This window comes from Ochlerotatus camptorhynchus, unplaced genomic scaffold (assembly GCF_037179485.1).
Source record: "Ochlerotatus camptorhynchus isolate MF236.1 unplaced genomic scaffold, CSIRO-AGI_Acam_v1.1 ptg000135l, whole genome shotgun sequence".
NCBI lineage: Eukaryota > Metazoa > Arthropoda > Insecta > Diptera > Culicidae > Ochlerotatus > Ochlerotatus camptorhynchus.
Genome location: NW_027040625.1, coordinates 583,952 through 593,669, shown reverse-complemented (window position 1 = coordinate 593,669; position 9,718 = coordinate 583,952).

Below are 9,718 nucleotides of genomic sequence, written 5' to 3'. Positions count from 1 at the left end.
TAGCGAATTACTTGAGGCTGCGGAAAAGCCGTCACTAGCAAGTTTTTAAACCATAGGGTTCCATTATGTATGAAGATGAGCGTTATAAATTGGATTGTCATGATTACACTGCCGGGGGATATTTTTCGCTTAAATAGTTGTTTGATATTTCGTCTTCATATGTATATTGCACATTTCGCCTCAAAGTAGACTCCTGCGCAAAAAAGTATTCCTCAATAAAAAAAATTCGCTAATGTTATAAAATATTTAAAAATAATCATTTTCAAAGCTCTATTACCACTCTCAAGTAACCAAAGTTCAGATAAAAGGCTATTTGAGGCTCAAGCAGTTTGGTTGAAGGTGGTATAAAGAATTCTAAGCAGCCTCATTTTTAAGTCGTTATATAAACTTGAATGTTCCGGTACCATAATTGAAGAGCATTCTAAGCAACTTCTGGCGGAACTTAATCGTCACTTTTAGAAAAAAAAGTAAAATAAAAAGGTTTTGTCCTCTTCACCAATTTTATATTTAGTTTCCACTTTTATGAAAGGTAATTTCTAAAGTCAAATCTTCATGAAAAAGAGATGAACCAGCCTCTGGCTGAAAGTCTCGCTAATAAAGATAACGTAACCTAACCTTTATGAAGCCCCGTAACGTGGGTAGATCACTTTTTCGTGGTACGCTACGGGATGTAAGCTCTACCACCGATTCCTAGTCTTGACAACTTCAAACTAGGAGAACAGGATTTTTCAGTAATCAAAGGAACACATCTTAGTCCTTGTTACTTTTTATGCCTTGTTGAAATCATAGATCATAAGTTATAATGTTATTATGTAGTCTACGTTTTTGATTGACGAATACATAAATAAATAGATAGTGATAAATCCTCGGGTTGACTGGAGCGAGGATGATCTTGAAACAAGGAAAAAATGAGTTAGTTATGCCGCGGATACACTTATATGACAAGCTATGAGCATGAGCATTATTTGTATAATCATTATGAGCACTATACAACAACTATACAGGTGTGACCAGGGATGTGCTCATAATTTATTATACACATAATGCTCATGTTCATAGTTTGCCATACAAGTGTATCCGCGGCATTAGACTTTATCTATGTGATTCCTAATCTTCTATTCTTTGTTCTCTAGTTTGAAGTGGTTAAAACTAGGGTTCTGATGCATGGTCATTATCGGTGTCATTGTTTAATTTTGCTGCTAAGGAATCCAATTTTGACTGACAACTGGGGCGTGCCTTTGGAGGGTATTTCAGCACTCCGAAGGGTATAAATAGCGGGACCTTTCAATTAGAGTCAGATCCTTGCGATAAATGCAAGAGTGACAACTGTAAAAAAATCGAATATTTCATCATTTCTCAATAGTGATGGAGTAATACGACATGCACTAAACTAAGGACACGGGATATACTACAATAGATCAAATTACTGGTCGCAGTGGTGTTAGGTCCCGAACAGAGGAAAAAAATCTTTATGAAAGTTATTTCTAAAGGTATGAAAACGGGATTTTTTTTATCAGCATTAGTAGTAGTATTAGAGCTGTTTGAAGAATTAAACCCAGGTGAGAGCCCCAGCACAAACCACTACGACATCTGAGATATATTAAAGTGAGGTGTTGTCCCACCTACTGTTGGAGTTTTCAGTGCCAACTGACTGACTTAAATACGAAACTCAACACCTTGATGCATTTTAAATTGGTGTTTGCCGTGGCCTTGTGGCACAGTGGTTAGGGTCCGTAGATCGCATACCACGAATGCACGGGTTCGAATCCAAGAAATTGCTCTATATTTGTTTTATGTTTTGAATATAATATTGAAGCATTGCATAAATATAAGAATTATGATTTATTCGAGCCACTGATAATTTCATAATTACGTACATGAATTCTTGTTACTAATAAAAAGTTATCAGGATTGTTTCATGTGGGCTTCAACGGATTTTTTTTAGAAACTTTAAAGTTGCTAAGAAGTTCCACAGGGAGCTTTTAAGAAACTTTAAAGTTGCTAAAAAGTTCCGCATTAGGGATGCATTTTGTAACTTTTTTTTTGAGTGACACTGCTTTATCGTGGAATGTGGAAGTTTTGGTTTTTTTTTTCCTTTGGTTTGTTTTTTCCGTCGATCTTGTTTTCTGTGCTGAGCACCAATGCTACCGACGTGCCAGGAAGGCTTCTCCCACACCTGGACCCTACCTATCGACCCATCAACTCATGAACCGGGGACCAACGGCTTTACTTCCCATCCGAAGGGGAAGTTTTGGTTGTTTGGGAAGATTTATAGGTGGATCAATCGTCTTGAAGGTTGATTTTTGACCTTTAAGAAATGACTTTTACTAACAACATCGTAACTCTATCATTCTTCAACTAATTTTGGATCCAATCTCTATGTAACTGATTTCTTGAAATGACCAATTCCACGCCAAATCGGTCAGTCACCAAACTTGACTATCTTCGATCTGAATGATACTTGGCACATATTTTCAGTATGATAGACCAAGTATTTTCCGCAGGAGAGGAGACCCTTTTGACTCAAGGGTAATTTTTGAAAAGGGCCTATGTGTTTTTGAAACCCATTGTTCAAAACATATTTCAGACATACCCTGTTCGTCGAATTTTTCTGAAAAACTTCTTTCAAAATCTGAGAGACCTGGACAACGTTCGCATTCGCGGAGATAACAATGTTTAGTCCTGGATGATGAGCTGCATAATATTTCATCAAAATAATGGTTGAAATCTTTTTCGAATGAATATTTTCTAAGACAATGAAGCATTAAATTAATATTTTCATGGATGGTACAAACACACATATTGTGAGAACCTGAACTACCAAGTAATTTGCAATGCTTTGGTTTAAGTGCTGCAAATGAAAGAATCCGATGCTATTTTTACTAACTTCTTGAAATTTAATAAAAGCTTCTCGCAATGTACAAACTAAAAGTCGCTTTTGAATATGAATCTTCTTACCTTCCTTCTTCACTGAAACGTAATCGTTTAGTCCTGGCGTGGCCCTGCTTATCTGGTCGCTTTCGAAGAACTGCAATACCTCGTTTTTAATTTCGGGATCCAAACCGTGTCCCAACCTTTCGTTGGGGGTGGCCAATACTCCTTTCCCGTTTGCCAAGCATGGAGCTTGCAATACAATGTATTTATTTGTTTCAAACTCGTCCATTACCGTTTGCGATGACCAAGATTTCGGCAAAATCGTCAGAATCCTTATTTGATCGTCGCTCGATGAACCTGGATCAGCAAATCTCTCCTTCAGTTTTCTGATCATCTCATTGTGTTCCGCAGCTTTCAATTTAAGTTGCTCCAGGTCATCTTCTTCCGCTTGAAAACCAAAGATGCGTTTCTTAATGCCATTGGTAATGTCCATATACTTTCTCCGGGGATAGTTAACATTCTGGAATTTTTTTGTCGATATTGGCGATACGTTGATACCAGCTATGCCAGCTCAATATTATGCATCCTGGAAAATTGTTGCTCTCCACTATCTTGAGATGATGCTGTTGTTATTGACGTAGTTGATGGCATTTCTTCGAGGCTATGTCGAGATGTAGATGGCTGCGGCTCCGCGATGTCCATGACTGACGGTTGCACTTCTAGTTCCAGATTTTCAGCACATGGTTCGATTCTATTCAAATTCAAGCGACACGTATCACAGATTGATAGAGATGTAACCAAATTAAATTTCCACTCTAGGAACTTATGTTTTTCAATCAAATTTTCGGATAATTTACGAAGCATTGACGAACACCGTTTATAAGGAAACGGCTTGCAACACTTGACTTTCTTGAATTCCATATTCAAATTATACTTGTTCACTCAAAAAGATATTTTTAGTGATGTCTGTTTTCAAAAGGATGGTCATGCTTAAATACAAACGTAGGTACCATTTGGATATTAAGGTATAAATATTGTTTTGGTATTGAAGCTACTCTAACAGAGAAGCTCTTTTTTTCATGAAAAATACCATGGAAGACATTATAATGTCCCTAAAATAATAAGATGGATTGGTGCATCAATATTAACAACTTAAATAGGATGAAACTACGCCTGATAATGAAAATAAGTGCAACTTAACTTGTGTTGGTTTCTATATTTAAAATAATAGTGTTTTCATTTCCCCTGTAAATTCTAAACGGGTTGTCTGATTGTTCAATCGTCAAAAGACAAATTGAAGGTAAATATATGTGTATCTTGCTAAACTTATCAAGGCTGATGGAGAATCACGATTAACTTATGAAAATGGCATATTTTCTACAAAAAAAAAATGATTTTTATGAAAGTAAATTTGAAATATCTCGAAAACGGTTATATTTAGGAAGTTTATTGATATGAGCACTATCGTTTGAAATGATTTTTATATTCATATACTGACATCAAACTGAACATTTTGCCGTAAATAATGAAAGTTTCAAAAATGCCTTAAAAGTTGCTCTTAGAAAAACTGGATCCTGGATAGGGGATGAGTACTTAAGGGGGTTAGATTTTGATAAGTTCTTTAGTGGGAATGACACTGATGAAGACTGCACATTGTAGTCGAAATACGTATCTGTCATGGATACCAAAATTAATTAAGTGGAATTAAATGGAAGATAACCTTTTTTGCTGTTTTATTAAAGCATTCCGCTAACAACCCAATTTCATTACTTCATTATGATGGCTACCAAGCCTTTGGGATTTTCCTTATTAGAGAGTTGAATAGATTTTTCTCCTTTAGCTTACATAAATCTTTGGTTTTAATTAGTTAGGTAGGTTCCGATTCAACACATTGTAGTTTCATTTATATACCTGTGATCTTGACTTTTATACCTAGGGGATGAGTACTTAAGGGGGTTAGATTTTGATAAGTTCTTTAGTGGGAATGACACTGATGAAGACTGCACATTGTAGTCGAAATACGTATCTGTCATGGATACCAAAATTAATTAAGTGGAATTAAATGGAAGATAACCTTTTTTTGCTGTTTTATTAAAGCATTCCGCTAACAACCCAATTTCATTACTTCATTGGATCCTGGAGTTGTTTTCAAAACTTCTGCTTTCTATTCAAGTTTTTATTAAAAAATATAAAAAAAAAATCAAAAATACGTTTTTTTTGTTATTTGAATTTTGAGGTTTATTTTTAATTTTTTTTTGCAAAAAAACGAAAAAAAAAAATCCGTGTATATTTTTTTTATAAAGCCTTATTAGTTTCCTACAACTCCTTCTTAGTAAATTTTTTTCTACAACCAACTGTTTTCGAACTAAATTTTTTTTAAAGTATGTGTGCAAAAACACATAGGCCCTTTTCAAAAATTACCCTTGAGTCAAAAGGGTCTCCTCTCCTGCGGAAAATACTTGGTTTATCATACTGAAAATATGTGCCAAGTATCATCCAGATCGAAGATGGTCGAGCACGATTTCAGGTTTTTTCAGCTCATTCTGGATGGAATCCCTCAAATGTTTTTAGAAAACAGTATCTGTCTAATTTTGCACAAACTTTGAGTTTGACTTTCCATTTTTCATAATTAAAAAAATTATAATAATAATATTCTACCTACCATAACTTTGTCATACTTTGGCGGAATTTCATTCTTGTGGAACCATTTTAATTATGTGTTCTTCAAACTTCTAGAACAAAGTGTGCCCAACCGGTGGAAACTAACGATTTTAAATTGGCTCACTATTTGACTAGCCTACTGGTCCCAAGCAAATCGATTAACGCACCGCAGTCTAGTCGAAATTCTAATACTACCGTATGCGTGATTATGTTTGCACCATTGAGCAATGTCAACATTAAAAAAATTCTCAAAAATTTAATTTTCGAGTTTTTTTTATTTATTCAAAGGGGTCTTGAGTCTTGAACTATGTTAATCATCGATCGAGTTTCCACTTGCTGTAATTACGGCCTCCACACGCTTACGGAATGCACGGCAGGTTCTAATATTGTAGTCTGGATGCATTTCTCTCCAGGTACGGGTCAATGTTTGTTTGAGGCTTGCTGTACTCGGGTGGCGTTTAGAACAGGCCTTGGCCTACATGACGCGCCATATTGAGTAATCCAGCGGATTAAGATCGGGGTTGGATGGCGGCCACATATCCTTCGCCCAGAACGGAAGATGTTCCTGCAACCACTTCTGAGTGCGGTTCAAGGTGTGGCACAGAGCCCCATCTTGTTGAAATACAACATTTGGCTTCGGACCGTACTGTTCTTTGATCCACGGAAGAACATACTTACTTAAAATCCCGATGTAGACCTCCGAATTGACATTGTCGCCTTCTGGAATGAACACCGGGTCCATTTTTTGCCATCGGAAGCCACCAATCCAAACACCATAACGCTTGCAGGATGCTTGGTCAGATACACGTTTTTGTGCTCGTCGGCCACGTCTTTTACCGGAAGAGAACTAATATACCGGTCGGTTCTGGAATTTGATACGGGATCGACGGTTAACATGCTCTCGTCGGTGAACATGATTACCGGATTTTTTCGCTTAAGAAAGTTCAAGATTTTCTTGCATCGTTCGACTCGTAGCTCCCGGATGCGGTTGGTAATCATGTGAGTTTTTTTTCCCGTGCCCTTGACTTCGCCCGCAATCTTTCTTTACGATCTTACGTGGCGTAAAGTCCCGTGTTCCTTTGTCATTTTCCTTCTTGAACGCACTGGATTCACCCGAATCTTCCTTTTGATAGCAGCGATAACCATCGGAACCCGAGCTGACCTCAGACGACCTGTAGCCACCTTCGCGGATAGTTGTCCTTTCTTTTCTCGGTCTAAAACCCTTTTGACGGTCCACCGGGACACTCACACGGCGATTGAAATGTCTTTTTGCGACATTTGCGCGTGGGACAAATCACGAATACGCTGCCACTTCGCCATGGTGCAACTGTCAAACTAAGTAAATCATTTTCTTTTATACACAGCCTACTACGGTATGAGCTATAGGTTACGGGCATGCAAAGAAAATCAAGGCATTATATGCACAGGTGAAACGAGAGCCTTATTTGTACGATGGTGCAAACATTATCACGCATACGGTTCACTATGTTTGTTTTGATTCGCTATGAAAGTTTGACAGATTAAATGAGGGGTTCGTGGATTTTCCTATGTTTCGAGGGGTGCATTGATTAGCTTGGGACCGAAGATAGTACCAGAGCTGAGCCAAAAAGTTCAGCACATTTCTTCGGGATCTTCTGGTCTAAGAGTTAACTCTATGGTATGCTTCTGAAACAAAGTCATTATTATGTTATGTTCGACATAATGTATTTTGTTTACAGAGTTTTGATATAAAACTCACTTTGTCAGTTGTTGAACAAATTCTGGTCTTTTGGTAACGTTTAAAAGAAAATGATGTGTACTCATATTTTTAGCACAAACCATGTCTCTGAATAACATTCTGACATTGTTGTGTTGAAAAAAGTAGTTGTTCTAACGAAATTTTCATGTTCAATTGAAAATTAAGTTTAAGGCAGAAACTATGCCAGTCTATGATTAAATTCAAATATGTTGGTATTTTCATAAAGATAATCATGTGTACTGAATACTTCAACAGAAATAACTGAAATTACAGATTTACATTGTTGTGCTTAAAAACCATTTTTATACGAAAACTTCATAAATATATTAATTTCCAGGCCTTTGCAATTTTTTGATCGATAATTATGTGACTAAATACTTTAAGTACATAATATGCCTCTGATAGTCAAATACATGTGTCTGTCAAAAGATAGACATTTAAGAGGAGAGGTGGAATTAAAAGAGGCATACAGGATTTCTCTGTGCGGAGATGAAACTGAGGTATACATAGTTTTGGTCACGAACTGCTCTTTTGCCAATAACTTTGCACACAGTTGATGAAACATAGTTCTTTTTAAAGCAGTAGATAGAATAGAGTTTAAGCTTGTTATATTTACGTTAAAAAAAGTTGATTTTATTTCTAGTAATAAACTGTATGTGTTTTTGCGTTGTAAGAATGAAGTGAGGAATCCTCGCTGCACATCTCGGGCTTTAAGTGTAAAAATTCATTGGTGTTGATTCAAATGATAAGATTGACCTACTCTTTGCATATCTATAGTAACATATGATCCTAATTTATCAATTACTATAAAGAAAACCAAATTTCAACAGCTTAGTGAAAAGTTATTAACAAATGAGCAGTTGGTGTCTACAACTGTGCATGCCTAGCATGGCCCTAATATACTCATTCTACTCCATGACTTTGAAGACGGGTGTTCAACTGCCAGGGTTAGAATTTCTTTAAACATTCATCCTTTTATGTTTATTTTGACCCGATCAAACAAATATGAATTCAATGTGTTTTTATGTTACATCATACGTGAAATTTTTAAGATTATCAGAGTTGGTTGGAAATGCTATCTAACATGAATTGGGTAGATAAGGTAGCGTCACGTCACTTTTGCTGAGATCTCAGTAAAACAGATTGCAGAACCCTCGGCTGTGCAGATCTCAGAAAAAAAATCCGAGTTTCGGCAAAAACATAAATCAGTGCGCAGATAATTATTTTTATGATCGTACCCAGCGCTTTGGTCAGAGAGCGTATCCCGACCAACCATTTCGTTAGTTTTCTTTAATTTTCTATACATCGATCTTCAAAGCCATTCATAAAAAAAATCAATAGCGATCGTCACCATTTCATGAATAATTGTAAAGATGCTAAAAGTATAACCGTGAATCGTTTATAAAGATCTTTCTCAAAATATTGCTACCAATCGTTACCAATGTTTAAATATCGATTGTGTTGCCAGATCAAAATATCGATTTCTGTTGTAAAATCAAAATATCGATACACACACAACTGCTGATTTTATTTGTGATTTTTTATCTGCATAATTTCTAGTTTCGATCCCATGCCATCTGGGGTGTACTGATTTCGTTGTTGGTTGCTAATCCTCGGGTCCACAGCTGCTGTTGATGAGCTTATCAACGACAGGCAAACACACTCTAGTATGCACACTAAGATTTTTTTACAGGAGTCAGTATTTTTTTACTGGGGTTTTGAATTGCTGAAAAAGTCGGTAAAAATTCAAATGACCGTTATCCGTAAGGAATCAATGAAATCGACCAATTTCATTTTCTATCATTAAATGGAGTTAATAGAACTAAGTATGCACAAGTTCAGAACAAATTTTCTCATTAATAAATTTTCCACAATTTTTTAAACTTTTACCGAACAGTTCCGCAATTCAAAAACTCAGTAAAACCGTACTGACTCGATTAGTGTGTGTGGTGTATTGAAATTTCTGTACATGAATTCAATATTTATATAAATTCATTTGTCATAACCATCAACCAGTCAGCCATGTAATAGTCTCAAAAATGTAATAGAGGTCAGAAAGGTATCAATTTTCCTTATTGGGTTCCTAATGCCGAGAATCCCACCACGCATGCTATCGCGGGTTATTAAATATATAGACGTAAACTTGATGAACTACAATTGTAAACATTTGCTGCGTCGCGGCCATCGGTCTTCTCGTTCATTTACCGGCAGATTGCTTCTTCCGATGAAATGCCGAATATGTCGATAAATAATATAAACATTGCCATCTGTCACCTGGTGTGTCTCGAACTCTCTTTAAAAAGCGATGCAAATCGATAACAAGGAGATTATAAATGTGCATCGATAGCAATCTTTGTTGTTCTTTGTCAAAGTTCAAAGTTACGATGATATCAATATAAATATTTATTGATGAATATTTGCAAAGAATACTAAAGTCTATGTGAC